A 15,327-nucleotide genomic window follows, 5' to 3' on the forward strand; every position below is an offset into this window, starting at 1 on the left:
TGGACTAGACCAGACACACACACTAACCCTAACTCCTGGACTAGACCAGACACACACACTAACCCTAACTCCTGGACTAGACCAGACACACACACACACACACACACACACTAACCCTAACTCCTGGACTAGACCAGACACACACACACACTAACCCTAACTCCTGGACTAGACCAGACACACACTAACCCTAACTCCTGGACTAGACTAGACACACACACTAACCCTAACTCCTGGACTAGTCCAGACACACACTAACCCTAACTCCTGCACTAGACCAGACACACACTAACCCTAACTCGTGGACTAGACTAGACTAGACACATACACTAACCCTAACTCCTGGACTAGACTAGACACACACACTAACCCTAACTCCTGGACTAGACTAGACACACACACTAACCCTAACTCCTGGACTAGACCACACACACACTAACCCTAACTCCTGGACTAGACCAGACACACACACACACTAACCCTAACTCCTGGACTAGACCAGACACACACACACTAATCATGCTCACCAGATAGGTAACCTTCAACAGAAATGCCTATCCATGTTCACATAGCTCATAAATATAATATATTCTCAGTCTACTGTTTAAGTCATATTATTGTTATTTATAACAATACATTTGCAGTCAATATTCATGTAAAAAAAGAGGGAACACTTGATGCCTTACTTTTATTGAGTGCCAGCGAAAATATGCAAATTAACAAATCAATTGAACACCAAGAATAGACCACCTACACTTTGCCTCCTTCCCTGCTATGCACAAGGCAGTAGAAATGGCATGTTTGAAATGAATGAGAAACTCTCTATTAAAGCATCCAGCTTCTATGAAACATGACAGTGTACATTCAGCTAACCTGTCTAAATAACATAGGGATTTACATCATAGTTACTTTGTGCAAGTTACCATACACAAGGCCTGTTACAAGCACCCATTAAAATGGTAATAGTTTAACAGTAATTTAAACACCTTGCCACATTCAACAACTTGTGGTTAAGAACAAAGTGCTTCTGAAAACTTAGGAACAATAACAATCCCTTTAAGTACTGTTTATCTCTTTTCCCTGTCAATGAGAGCAGAGTATTAACCTATATCATCAACTGTTATCCCAAAAAAATGTGACCATAAGTGGCAAACATATGCTCATTAATAGCCCTCAATTATACATAAACATACAAACATGTGGGATCTACAGTCGAGCCTATGTGGCATGTTTGTACAATAACCAACAATATAAATCATTTAAGGAAAATAAAATAATATGAACATGAAACCCACAGATATTAACACTATCTGAGGAGAAGCTGATTGAAATTGGAATTGAATGGTACCTGAGCTACAGTTGGCATGCTCTAGTTCTATCTATTCATCTTCCTTTTTAATGCTACATTTCTGTTGTGGATGTAGTATTTGATAGCAACCCAGTCTCTGTCTTTCAGAGCTACTGGCTCTGCTTGGAGGCAGGAGTCACAGTCCTTTTTACCTGGTATTCTGCAGCTTGTTATGAAATTAAGCAAATGCCGCTCAACAGCTTTCACTTCATCACCTGTCCACTTGCTTCTCACCTTCACAGCTTTCATAAATGGAAACAAAATACAACTGATTAACAATGAACTCTGCTAAAGTGACAAATGGAGGATATGATACAAAGGATTCTAGTTAGTAGTTATATGATGTTATCAATACATGTGAATACAAAATGCTTACTAACCTTGCTTTCCTTTGGAGCACTTTGAGGATGCTTGGGATGTGACTATTTTACCATGTCTTGGTTGTGTGTTGCTCATGTGTACGTTATCCAAGGTGGTTGACTCAGGAGTGCCCTCCATGTTGTCCAGGGTGGTTGACTCAGAAGTGCCCTCCATGTTGTCCAGGGTGGTTGACTCAGGAGTGCCCTCCATGTTGTCCAGGGTGGTTGACTCAGAAGTGCCCTCCATGTTGTCCAGGGTGGTTGACTCAGAAGTGCCCTCCATGTTGTCCAGGGTGGTTGACTCAGAAGTGCCCTCCATGTTGTCCAGGGTGGTTGACTCTGGTGTTTGCCTCAGAAGTGTCTGGTCCCTAGAACTCTCTGTTGTTGAGCCTTTGCAAAGTAATAATGAATGTGATTATGTTCTATGAGCTTTATGACAATACGTTTGCTTGCTTGTATTATTCACTGTAAACAACCTCAATGTCAGGCAATATGCAATTCTACATTAGATATTAACTGGATATTTGAGATATAAACATAAACTGATTGCAAATCCATACATGTGGAATTACTTATCACCACCAATGTGATTGTTTAAAAACAGATAGAGGATCATTTCGATAATCCCCACAGAAATGTGCATTTATGTGACATAACTTAAAGATATTTAGGTCAGCAATGGTTTCTTCACTGGAATCATCATCACTCATTTCTACTTCATCTGGTTGGATAAAAAACATTTACGGCCAATTATTTAAATTAAGGACTAACAACACTTATAATAGTTATATTTGAAGTGGCTAAAAACTATATTTCAAACAATATTTTACCTTCAGGATTGACCTCAATGTCATCCAGCCCTTTCCCCTGCAGGTAAGGCAGTCTTCCTTTTTCAATTGCTATCAACAGTTTGCTGACTTTTGCAAGCTGCAGGGTACTCTCTGGAAGCCGATAGAATTCTCTATGGACACGGATGTCATGTCCTAGAAAGGTGGCAAGTTGATCCATTTCATTTTCTTTGAGGTTTAGTAGTGTGGACAAAGTGGCGACTTGTTTCCGCAATCTTGTTGAGGTGAGTGCCTCTGGGTTCTTTGCACCACATTGCTTTGCATAATTGCGAAAGCAGTCGGAGCCTCTGTAATGGGAAAGGACACCTGGCCGTGCAAACATGTACACATTTTCTTTGTGGACTTGACACTCTTTCCTGCTTATCATGAGGAGGTCCATAGCAGCGATCATGTCAGGGGTTAGAAGCACTGGAACCTTTCTTGACCTTTTACCTCGAATCTCAACTCTCTCAAAGTGCTCTGCAAGCTTCCTCTCGAAGTCAGTAAGGCCCCTCACAATGTCTGGATTCAGCTCCGTAAGATCCCTGGATGTGAAAGACTGAAGTTCCATTTTTGAAACTTCCCCTTCCCTCCTTCTGTTAAATAGTACTACCTGCGTCAAAGTCACTTTAGCAAGATTTCCAAAGCTTTTGCTGTTGGGTTCTTCCTCAAGGTCCTTCATACACTTAGCACGCTCAGTAGCAAGAAACGTGTGCAGCACAGAAACATCCTCTGTAAAGGGTAAAACCTGTGGTTTATTCCATTTGGCTTGTTGAAATGTACCCAATGCGGCAGCTGAAATGGACTCTGTCCACTTTTTCTGATGTAAAGTGGCAAATTGCTTTGCAGACTCTGTAACAGCAGGGCGATTTGCAATGATGGCATTGCATTGCACAATGCCTGCAACTTTGGCTAAACTGTGTCCCAATTTCAAAGCCAATGATGGGATTTTATACGAGTTGCTTTCGACATCATAACCAGCAACAGATCTTACTGCCTGTATCACATGGGGAAAGTTACAGGGCATAACAAGGTCTTCGGTGCTCTTCAAAGGTGTTATAGCCCTTGCCGTTATCAATAGTCTTGCCATCTCCCTCATTTTTTGGCGTATGTAGTCATTCCTTCTCTCATATGGTTTCCTGGAATTCAACAGTGACTCGCCGATACAAAGGATTTCAGTTTCACTCCTTACAACCGAGGAAATGTCATCCTGGTTCATTTCACAAGCAATCTTCCAAACAGTTTCCTTAACTGAGTCAGGTCTTGGTAAGTGCAGTTGAATCCGTTTTCGCCCAACTTGAGGCTCTCCCTCAACAGACTTCTTCGGGCAGTTTCTCACATGTCTCCATAGGGAATTTCTTGCATACAGTCCTTCGCAAAATGTGCAGTGACTGTAGTCATCAGATGGTTTTGTAGTAGTAGGTCTTCTACAGGCAACCATCTCTCCAGTGCCACAGCTTGCCACTTCAGCATTATGGTCAAAGTTTCCTCTCTTCTTAAGAGAGCGTAACAACTCTCTTCTTTTGCGGGATCCTTTTTTAAAACTGAAAGCCATTGCAACAACAGGCTTTTCACTGTGGATGGATTCGAGGTGTCTTGCCAATTTAGAAATGGCCTTTTTACAATAAAGACAAAATTGCTTCTTGTTGTACTTGCTTCCTTTTGCTGTTATTGACAAAGGTGTGACATTTATGGAGCTTTTCTGGTGTGATGTGTTCTCTGATGAATTGGCACTGCAGCTTATTACTGAAGTACAAGGATTGCTGCGCATCTTTGAATAACTTAATGTCCTTGGCTTCTCTGAACTGGTGGTACTATCCCCACTGTGTGCTGTAACATTCCCTAATGGTGTGTTCTTTGACAGTTTGTGGTGGAGATTCTTTTCTGTGGTTTTATATTCCTTACTACAAGAACTTATAGTACTTATAATAGAAGCATCCGAGGAATTGCCACATGAGTCTGGAACATAGTCTGCATCGTCATAGTCCGTAGCATCCGAAGATTCATCAAGTAGGTCAGTAGAGGTCTGAAGGAAAATGGAGAAAAAAAGCATCTAATTCTGTCAATAACTTATACATGTATTAATACCTAGGGTATCATACTCCCTACAGTACCATCACATTGTGCATAACACCTACATACTCACAGATACATTAATTCTGGTGAACTGATTGAAAGACCTATGTCTCTCAGCTATCCCTTTTTTAGCCTTCTCATAATGATCCTCACAACGATCATGACGGCGCCTCAGATTTTGCAGATGGCGGCCTTTTCTAAGCTGTACAAATTTCTATAATGTTTCTTCACATCAAAAATACCACAATGTGTTAACAAAGAACATTAACTATTTTATCTAATGACAAGAATGCAGCTTTCTTACCTGCTTTGCAGTAGGACACTGGAAGGGTACAATTCCACTGGACTCGCTTGCCTTGAATGAAATTATGAAGAATAAATATTTGTTTGTAATAACACAGTACCGTAACAGTAAATTAGGATATTATATATACATTATACTGTATGTGAAAATTATTTGGGTTAAGATATTGACAATACTGTTTTATAGATGACCTATAGATGAAAAAATGAATGTGGACTCTATAGAAATGGTTAAAACTACAATATCGGCTAACCAACAATATGAGGACCTTGTAACACACACACTCTACTCTGGTTGGGTCATACCATATCGGGACGTCATCTGAAACACATTTACGTCTTGAACAGACTAAGTACAAAATGAGGACATGACGACTGAACACATCTAGAGTCAAGGTTCCTGACTTTGAGTTATCATTTTGTTGTCAAAGAAAGCTCACAACCTTAAAAGTAATGTAAATTGATCTACTGCCATATGAATTAAATCACGCAAATTGATAAGTATGTTAAATGGGCAAAAACATTGCCCAAAAAATACAAAAACATAGGCATTAGAGAGAATAAAGATTAATTTTATGTTTAGAGGGGCGGTTAGTTCTGTCAAATGGTCGGGCTAATTTTGTTTACGCTATGTTATCGAAACAAGTTATGGGAATGTTGATATTGTGAACATTTTACACAAAAGGTTGGTTGTAATACAGTAAAAAGCCATTTAATTTATATATTGGAATGAACTGAGACAACAATTTAATTTAAATTGAAAAGATCTACAATAAATGTGTAATAACCTGTTGGAAGGATGAAGTGGATCTCTGTCTCACTTCTGGGTCTGCTGAAGGTTGAGCTGGGATCTTGTCACTTGGTGTCTGCAACAAAATACAACAATAACATGTCAGAAATATTTTGTTTTATAATATAGATCATATCTATTTAGTAAACTAATGATCATACTCAGTTCAGTCACAATATATTCCTACCACCTGTCTATCATAATCGCCTTTGGGGTGAGACTCATTGCTGAGGTCAAGGGCTGCATTGACCACAGATGTTAGGAAAGATAATTCATATGTGGATCTGGGCTTTTTATGCAAGACTCTATAGAAATGGTTAAAACTGTACAATATCTGCTAATCAACAATATGAGGGCCGTGTAACACACACACTCTACTCTGGTTGGGTCATACCATATCGGGACGTCATCTGAAACACATTTACGTCTTGAACAGACTAAGTACGAAATGAGGACATGACGACTGAACACATCTAGAGTCAAGGTTCCTGACTTTGAGTTATCCTTTTGTGGTCAAATAAAGCTCACAACCTTAAAAGTAATGTAAATGGATCTACTGCCATATAAATTAAATCACACAAATTGATAAGAAGTATGTTAAATGGGCAAAAACATTGCCAAAAAAAAACAAAAAAACATAGGTATTAGAGAGAATAAAGATTAATTTTATGTTTTGAGGGGCGGTTAGTTCTGTCAAATGGTCGGGCTAATTTTGTTTATGCAATGATATCGAAACAAGTTACGGGATGTTAATATTGTGAACATTTTACACAAAAAGTTGGTTGTAATACATTAAAAAGCCATTTAATTTATATACTGGAATGAACTGAGACATCAATTTAATTTAAATAGAAAATATCTACAATAAATGTGTAATAACCTGTTGGAAGGATGAAGTGGATTTCTGTCTCACTTCTGGGTCTGCTGAAGGTTGAGCTGGGATCTTGTCACTTGGTGTCTGCAACAAAATACAACAATAACATGTCAGAAATATTGTGTTATATAATATAGATCATATCTAATTAGTAAACTAATGATCATACTCAGTTCAGTCACAATATATTCCTACCACCTGTCTATCATAATCGCCTTTGGGGTGAGACTCATTGCTGAGGTCAAGGGCTGCATTGACCACAGATGTTAGGAAAGATAATTCATATGTGGATCTGGGCTTTTTATGCAAGACTCTATAGAAATGGTTAAAACTGTACAATATCTGCTAATCAACAATATGAGGACCGTGTAACACACACACTCTACTCTGGTTGGGTCATACCATATCGGGACGTCATCTGAAACACATTTACGTCTTGAACAGACTAAGTACGAAATGAGGACATGACGACTGAACACATCTAGAGTCAAGGTTCCTGACTTTGAGTTATCCTTTTGTGGTCAAAGAAAGCTCACAACCTTAAAAGTAATGTAAATGGATCTACTTCTATATAAATTAAATCACGCAAATTGATAAGAAGTATGTTAAATGGGCAAAAACATTGCCCAAAAAACAAACAAACATAGGCATTAGAGAGAATAAATATTAATTTTATGTTTTGAGGGGCGGTTAGTTCTGTCAAATGGTCGGGCTAATTTTGTTTACCCTATGATATCGAAAGACGTTACGGGATGTTGATATTGTGAACATTTTACACAAAAAGTTGGTTGTAATACAGTAAAAAGCCATTTAATTTATATATTGGAATGAACTGAGACATCAATTTAATTTAAATAGAAAATATCTACAATAAATGTTTAATAACCTGTTGGAAGGATGAAGTGGATTTCTGTCTCACTTCTGGGTCTGCTGAAGGTTGAGCTGGGATCTTGTCACTTGGTGTCTGCAACGAAATACAACAATAACATGTCAGAAATATTGTGTTATATAATATAGATCATATCTAATTAGCAAACTAATGATTGTACTCAGTTCAGTCACAATATATTCCTACCACCTGTCTATCATAATCGCCTTTGGGGTGAGACTCATTGCCGTGGTCAAGGGCTGCATTGACCACAGATATTAGGAAAGATAATTCATATGTGGATCTGGGCTTTTTATGCAAGACTATAGAAATGGTTAAAACTGTACAATATCTGCTAACCAACAATATGAGGACCGTGTAACACACACACTCTACTCTGGTTGGGTCATACCATATCGGGACGTCATCTGAAACACATTTACGTCTTGAACAGACTAAGTACAAAATGAGGACATGACGACTGAACACATCTAGAGTCAAGGTTCCTGACTTTGAGTTATCATTTTGTTGTCAAAGAAAGCTCACAACCTTAAAAGTAATGTAAATTGATCTACTGCCATATGAATTAAATCACGCAAATTGATAAGTATGTTAAATGGGCAAAAACATTGCCCAAAAAATACAAAAACATAGGCATTAGAGAGAATAAAGATTAATTTTATGTTTAGAGGGGCGGTTAGTTCTGTCAAATGGTCGGGCTAATTTTGTTTACGCTATGTTATCGAAACAAGTTATGGGAATGTTGATATTGTGAACATTTTACACAAAAGGTTGGTTGTAATACAGTAAAAAGCCATTTAATTTATATATTGGAATGAACTGAGACAACAATTTAATTTAAATTGAAAAGATCTACAATAAATGTGTAATAACCTGTTGGAAGGATGAAGTGGATCTCTGTCTCACTTCTGGGTCTGCTGAAGGTTGAGCTGGGATCTTGTCACTTGGTGTCTGCAACGAAATACATCAATAACATGTCAGAAATATTTTGTTTTATAATATAGATCATATCTATTTAGTAAACTAATGATCATACTCAGTTCAGTCACAATATATTCCTACCACCTGTCTATCATAATCGCCTTTGGGGTGAGACTCATTGCTGAGGTCAAGGGCTGCATTGACCACAGATGTTAGGAAAGATAATTCATATGTGGATCTGGGCTTTTTATGCAAGACTCTATAGAAATGGTTAAAACTGTACAATATCTGCTAATCAACAATATGAGGGCCGTGTAACACACACACTCTACTCTGGTTGGGTCATACCATATCGGGACGTCATCTGAAACACATTTACGTCTTGAACAGACTAAGTACGAAATGAGGACATGACGACTGAACACATCTAGAGTCAAGGTTCCTGACTTTGAGTTATCCTTTTGTGGTCAAATAAAGCTCACAACCTTAAAAGTAATGTAAATGGATCTACTGCCATATAAATTAAATCACACAAATTGATAAGAAGTATGTTAAATGGGCAAAAACATTGCCAAAAAAAAACAAAAAAACATAGGTATTAGAGAGAATAAAGATTAATTTTATGTTTTGAGGGGCGGTTAGTTCTGTCAAATGGTCGGGCTAATTTTGTTTATGCAATGATATCGAAACAAGTTACGGGATGTTAATATTGTGAACATTTTACACAAAAAGTTGGTTGTAATACATTAAAAAGCCATTTAATTTATATACTGGAATGAACTGAGACATCAATTTAATTTAAATAGAAAATATCTACAATAAATGTGTAATAACCTGTTGGAAGGATGAAGTGGATTTCTGTCTCACTTCTGGGTCTGCTGAAGGTTGAGCTGGGATCTTGTCACTTGGTGTCTGCAACAAAATACAACAATAACATGTCAGAAATATTGTGTTATATAATATAGATCATATCTAATTAGTAAACTAATGATCATACTCAGTTCAGTCACAATATATTCCTACCACCTGTCTATCATAATCGCCTTTGGGGTGAGACTCATTGCTGAGGTCAAGTGCTGCATTGACCACAGATGTTAGGAAAGATAATTCATATGTGGATCTGGGCTTTTTATGCAAGACTCTATAGAAATGGTTAAAACTGTACAATATCTGCTAATCAACAATATGAGGACCGTGTAACACACACACTCTACTCTGGTTGGGTCATACCATATCGGGACGTTCTCTGAAACACATTTACGTCTTGAACAGACTAAGTACGAAATGAGGACATGACGACTGAACACATCTAGAGTCAAGGTTCCTGACTTTGAGTTATCCTTTTGTGGTCAAAGAAAGCTCACAACCTTAAAAGTAATGTACATGGATCTACTTCTATATAAATTAAATCACGCAAATTGATAAGAAGTATGTTAAATGGGCAAAAACATTGCCCAAAAAACAAACAAACATAGGCATTAGAGAGAATAAATATTAATTTTATGTTTTGAGGGGCGGTTAGTTCTGTCAAATGGTCGGGCTAATTTTGTTTACCCTATGATATCGAAAGAAGTTACGGGATGTTGATATTGTGAACATTTTACACAAAAAGTTGGTTGTAATACAGTAAAAAGCCATTTAATTTATATATTGGAATGAACTGAGACATCAATTTAATTTAAATAGAAAATATCTACAATAAATGTTTAATAACCTGTTGGAAGGATGAAGTGGATTTCTGTCTCACTTCTGGGTCTGCTGAAGGTTGATCTGGGATCTTGTCACTTGGTGTCTGCAACGAAATACAACAATAACATGTCAGAAATATTGTGTTATATAATATAGATCATATCTAATTAGCAAACTAATGATTGTACTCAGTTCAGTCACAATATATTCCTACCACCTGTCTATCATAATCGCCTTTGGGGTGAGACTCATTGCCGTGGTCAAGGGCTGCATTGACCACAGATATTAGGAAAGATAATTCATATGTGGATCTGGGCTTTTTATGCAAGACTATAGAAATGGTTAAAACTGTACAATATCTGCTAACCAACAATATGAGGACCGTGTAACACACACACTCTACTCTGGTTGGGTCATACCATATCGGGACGTCATCTGAAACACATTTACGTCTTGAACAGACTAAGTACGAAATGAGGACATGACGACTGAACACATCTAGAGTCAAGGTTCCTGACTTTGAGTTATCCTTTTGTGGTCAAAGAAAGCTCACAACCTGAAAAGTAATGTAAATGGATCTACTGCCATATAAATTAAATCACGCAAATTGATAAGAAGTATGTTAAATGGGCAAAAACATTGCCCAAAAAACAAACAAACATAGGCATTAGAGAGAATAAAGATTAATTTTATGTTTTGAGGGGCGGTTAGTTCTGTCAAATGGTTGGGCTAATTTTGTTTATGCAATGATATCGAAACAAGTTACGGGATGTTGATATTGTGAACATTTTACACAAAAAGTTGGTTGTAATACAGTAAAAAGCCATTTAATGTATATATTGGAATGAACTGAGACATCAATTTAATTTAAATAGAAAATATCTACAATAAATGTTTAATAACCTGTTGGAAGGATGAAGTGGATTTCTGTCTCACTTTTGGGTCTGCTGAAGGTTGAGCTGGGATCTTGTCACTTGGTGTCTGCAACGAAATACAACAATAACATGTCAGAAATATTGTGTTATATAATATAGATCATATCTAATTAGTAAACTAATGATTGTACTCAGTTCAGTCACAATATATTCCTACCACCTGTCTATCATAATCGCCTTTGGGGTGTGACTCATTGCTGTGGTCAAGGGCTGCATTGACCACAGATGTTAGGAAAGATAATTCATATGTGGATCTGGGCTTTTTATGCAAGACTCTATAGAAATGGTTAAAACTGTACAATATCTGCTAACCAACAATATGAGGACCGTGTAACACACACACTCTACTCTGGTTGGGTCACACCATATCGGGACGTCATCTGAAACACATTTACGTCTTGAACAGACTAAGTACGAAATGAGGACATGACGACTGAACACATCTAGAGTCAAGGTTCCTGACTTTGAGTTATCCTTTTGTGGTCAAATAAAGCTCACAACCTTAAAAGTAATGTAAATGGATCTACTGCCATATCAATTAAATCACACAAATTGATAAGAAGTATGTTAAATGGGCAAAAACATTGCCCAAAAAACAAACAAACATAGGTATTAGAGAGAATAAAGATTAATTTTATGTTTTGAGGGGCGGTTAGTTCTGTCAAATGGTTGGGCTAATTTTGTTTATGCAATGATATCGAAACAAGTTACGGGATGTTGATATTGTGAACATTTTACACAAAAAGTTGGTTGTAATACAGTAAAAAGCCATTTAATTTATATATTGGAATGAACTGAGACATCAATTTAATTTAAATAGAAAATATCTACAATAAATGTGTAATAACCTGTTGGAAGGATGAAGTGGATTTCTGTCTCACTTCTGGGTCTGCTGAAGGTTGAGCTGGGATCTTGTCACTTGGTGTCTGCAACGAAATACAACAATAACATGTCAGAAATATTGTGTTATATAATATAGATCATATCTAATTAGTAAACTAATGATTGTACTCAGTTCAGTCACAATATATTCCTACCACCTGTCTATCATAATCGCCTTTGGGGTGAGACTCATTGCTGTGGTCAAGGGCTGCATTGACCACAGATGTTAGGAAAGATAATTCATATGTGGATCTGGGCTTTTTATGCAAGACTCTATAGAAATGGTTAAAACTGTACAATATCTGCTAACCAACAATATGAGGACCGTGTAACACACACACTCTACTCTGGTTGGGTCACACCATATCGGGACGTCATCTGAAACACATTTACGTCTTGAACAGACTAAGTACGAAATGAGGACATGACGACTGAACACATCTAGAGTCAAGGTTCCTGACTTTGAGTTATCCTTTTGTGGTCAAATAAAGCTCACAACCTTAAAAGTAATGTAAATGGATCTACTGCCATATCAATTAAATCACACAAATTGATAAGAAGTATGTTAAATGGGCAAAAACATTGCCCAAAAAACAAACAAACATAGGTATTAGAGAGAATAAAGATTCATTTTATGTTTTGAGGGGCGGTTAGTTCTGTCAAATCGTCGGGCTAATTTTGTTTATGCAATGATATCTAAACAAGTTACGGGATGTTAATATTGTGAACATTTTACACAAAAAGTTGGTTGTAATACAGTAAAAAGCCATTTAATTTATATACTGGAATGAACTGAGACATCAATTTAAGTTAAATAGAAAATATCTACAATAAATGTGTAATAACCTGTTGGAAGGATGAAGTGGATTTCTGTCTCACTTCTGGGTCTGCTGAAGGTTGAGCTGGGATCTTGTCACTTGGTGTCTGCAACGAAATACAACAATAACATGTCAGAAATATTGTGTTATATAATATAGATCATATCTAATTAGTAAACTAATGATCGTACTCAGTTCAGTCACAATATATTCCTACCACCTGTCTATCATAATTGCCTTTGGGGTGAGACTCATTGCTGTGGTCAAGGGCTGCATTGACCACAGATGTTAGGAAAGATAATTCATATGTGGATCTGGGCTTTTTATGCAAGACTATAGAAATGGTTAAAACTGTACAATATCTGCTAACCAACAATATGAGGACCGTGTAACACACACACTCTACTCTGGTTGGGTCATACCATATCGGGACGTCATCTGAAACACATTTACGTCTTGAACAGACTAAGTACGAAATGAGGACATGACGACTGAACACATCTAGAGTCAAGGTTCCTGACTTTGAGTCATCCTTTAGTGGTCAAATAAAGCTCACAACCTTAAAAGTAATGTAAATGGATCTACTGCCATATAAATTAAATCACACAAATTGATAAGAAGTATGTTAAATGGGCAACAACATTGCCCAAAAAACAAACAAACATAGGCATTAGAGAGAATAAAGATTAATTTTATGTTTTGAGGGGCGGTTAGTTCTGTCAAATGTTCGGGCTAATTTTGTTTACGCAATGATATCGAAACAAGTTACGGGATGTTGATATTGTGAACATTGTACACAAAAAGTTGGTTGTAATACAGTAAAAAGCCATTTAATTTATATATTGGAATGAACTGAGACATCAATTTAATTTAAATAGAAAATATCTACAATAAATGTTTAATAACCTGTTGGAAGGATGAAGTGGATTTCTGTCTCACTTCTGGGTCTGCTGAAGGTTGAGCTGGGATCTTGTCACTTGGTGTCTGCAACAAAATACAACAATAACATGTCAGAAATATTGTGTTATATAATATAGATCATATCTAATTAGTAAACTAATGATCATACTCAGTTCAGTCACAATATATTCCTACCACCTGTCTATCATAATCGCCTTTGGGGTGAGACTCATTGCTGAGGTCAAGGGCTGCATTGACCACAGATGTTAGGAAAGATAATTCATATGTGGATCAGGGCTTTTTATGCAAGACTCTATAGAAATGGTTAAAACTGTACAATATCTGCTAACCAACAATATGAGGACCGTGTAACACACACACTCTACTCTGGTTGGGTCATACCATATCGGGACGTCATCTGAAACACATTTACGTCTTGAACAGACTAAGTACGAAATGAGGACATGACGACTGAACACATCTAGAGTCAAGGTTCCTGACTTTGAGTTATCCTTTTGTGGTCAAAGAAAGCTCACAACCTGAAAAGTAATGTAAATGGATCTACTGCCATATAAATTAAATCACGCAAATTGATAAGAAGTATGTTAAATGGGCAAAAACATTGCCCAAAAAACAAACAAACATAGGCATTAGAGAGAATAAAGATTAATTTTATGTTTTGAGGGGCGGTTAGTTCTGTCAAATGGTTGGGCTAATTTTGTTTATGCAATGATATCGAAACAAGTTACGGGATGTTGATATTGTGAACATTTTACACAAAAAGTTGGTTGTAATACAGTAAAAAGCCATTTAATTTATATATTGGAATGAACTGAGACATCAATTTAATTTAAATAGAAAATATCTACAATAAATGTGTAATAACCTGTTGGAAGGATGAAGTGGATTTCTGTCTCACTTCTGGGTCTGCTGAAGGTTGAGCTGGGATCTTGTCACTTGGTGTCTGCAACGAAATACAACAATAACATGTCAGAAATATTGTGTTATATAATATAGATCATATCTAATTAGTAAACTAATGATTGTACTCAGTTCAGTCACAATATATTCCTACCACCTGTCTATCATAATCGCCTTTGGGGTGAGACTCATTGCTGTGGTCAAGGGCTGCATTGACCACAGATGTTAGGAAAGATAATTCATATGTGGATCTGGGCTTTTTATGCAAGACTCTATAGAAATGGTTAAAACTGTACAATATCTGCTAACCAACAATATGAGGACCGTGTAACACACACACTCTACTCTGGTTGGGTCACACCATATCGGGACGTCATCTGAAACACATTTACGTCTTGAACAGACTAAGTACGAAATGAGGACATGACGACTGAACACATCTAGAGTCAAGGTTCCTGACTTTGAGTTATCCTTTTGTGGTCAAATAAAGCTCACAACCTTAAAAGTAATGTAAATGGATCTACTGCCATATCAATTAAATCACACAAATTGATAAGAAGTATGTTAAATGGGCAAAAACATTGCCCAAAAAACAAACAAACATAGGTATTAGAGAGAATAAAGATTCATTTTATGTTTTGAGGGGCGGTTAGTTCTGTCAAATCGTCGGGCTAATTTTGTTTATGCAATGATATCTAAACAAGTTACGGGATGTTAATATTGTGAACATTTTACACAAAAAGTTGGTTGTAATACAGTAAAAAGCCATTTAATTTATATACTGGAATGAACTGA

General features: G+C 36.9%; 1 long non-coding RNA gene across 2 annotated transcripts; it reads right to left on the reverse strand.

Annotated features, from left to right (window-relative positions):
• Positions 1 to 9,227: 9,227 nt before the first annotated feature.
• LOC311142531 lies at positions 9,228 to 11,931 on the reverse strand. 2 transcript variants are annotated; one of them, XR_014614336.1, is made up of 4 exons: positions 11,860 to 11,931; positions 10,980 to 11,057; positions 10,102 to 10,179; positions 9,231 to 9,299 (listed from the first exon to the last, which is right to left on the reverse strand). It is a non-coding gene; the product is annotated as an uncharacterized lncRNA (long non-coding RNA). The 2 variants fall into 2 exon arrangements; XR_014614335.1 differs by lacking the exon at positions 10,980 to 11,057 and having other exon boundaries at positions 9,228 to 9,299.
• Between the last annotated feature and the right edge of the window lie 3,396 nt (positions 11,932 to 15,327).

This window comes from Coregonus lavaretus (assembly GCF_964263955.1).
Source record: "Coregonus lavaretus genome assembly, chromosome: 2".
In the NCBI taxonomy this organism is placed as follows: Eukaryota; Metazoa; Chordata; class Actinopteri; order Salmoniformes; family Salmonidae; genus Coregonus; species Coregonus lavaretus.